The sequence below is a fragment of the Apodemus sylvaticus genome, chromosome X, assembly GCF_947179515.1.
Source record: "Apodemus sylvaticus chromosome X, mApoSyl1.1, whole genome shotgun sequence".
NCBI classification, from domain to species: Eukaryota; Metazoa; Chordata; class Mammalia; order Rodentia; family Muridae; genus Apodemus; species Apodemus sylvaticus.
This window is the reverse complement of record NC_067495.1, coordinates 20,894,734-20,895,905: the sequence shown is the minus strand read 5'-3', so window position 1 is coordinate 20,895,905 and position 1,172 is coordinate 20,894,734.

Below are 1,172 nucleotides of genomic sequence, written 5' to 3'. Positions count from 1 at the left end.
AGTCCCTCATTTCTTCCCAAGGTTTTCTATCTCCAAAGCTGTCACCCTTTGTGATGTCTTAGTTGTTTCTACTTCTGTTTCAATACCCTGGGTGGTTTTGCTCAGTTCCTTCACTTGCTATTTTGTGTTTTCCTGTAATTCTTTAAGAGATTTTTGTGTTTCCTCTTTCATGACTTCTGCCTGTTGACCCAAGTTCTCCTGTATTTCTTTAAGTGATTTTTGCATTTCCTCCTTATTAGCTTCTATCTTTTGACCCATATTCCCCTGAATTTCTCTAAATGATTTTTATGTTTACCTTGTAAGGGCTTCTAACTTTTGATGCATTTTCTCCTGTATTTCTTTAAAAGATTTATTTATGTCCTTCTTGTGTTCCTCTAACAGCATCATGACCAGTGATTTTAAATCCAAATCTTGTTTTTCTGGTGTGTTGGGGTATCCAGGACTTGCTATTGTTGGAGAATTGGGTTCAGATGCTGCCATATTGCCTTGATTTCTGTTAGTAATGTTCCTACCTTTGCCTTTTGCAATCTGGATATCTCTGGGGTTTTGCAATCTGGTCCTGTTGTCACTGGCTGGTGCTTGAATCTCCTGTGAGTCTGTAAAGCTATTTCCACACCACTGGATGACTGGGTTTCCCCTGGAACAGATTGCTGATGTGCCGTCCTCCTCTTGGGTGCCGTTGGAGCCCTGGTATGTCCTGCCCCAAGCAATGTTATACTTGGGTTGTCTCTTTGAACCTGGTGCTGCCTGGCTGCTCTGTCAGGGAGTGAAGATGGCAGTGGGGAGCCCCTCCAAATGCTGACCACCCTGCAGGACACAGGACCCATGCCGGGCTGGCACACAGATGAACTGCCTTCACATCCTTTTTAATCTAAGAATTATATGAAAGTTTAAGGGCTCTTCCAGTCACTCACTGGACAGTATTTCTGGCACTCACAATAAGAATGCTTGATTCCTTTCCAGCATTGCTGTTGGAGAACATTATGATTCAATCACCATTCTATGAAAGAACATAGACTTGCATATTGTCAGTAACATTAAAAACCTTTAGAAAACTTTTGGAGAAATAAAATCATCAGTGAGGCTAGGGTGTGTTGTTTTTACTATTGGCTCTGAAGTAAAAATCTTAGGAAACAATTTAACTTAGGAAAGGCACATTTTGTCAGTTAAGC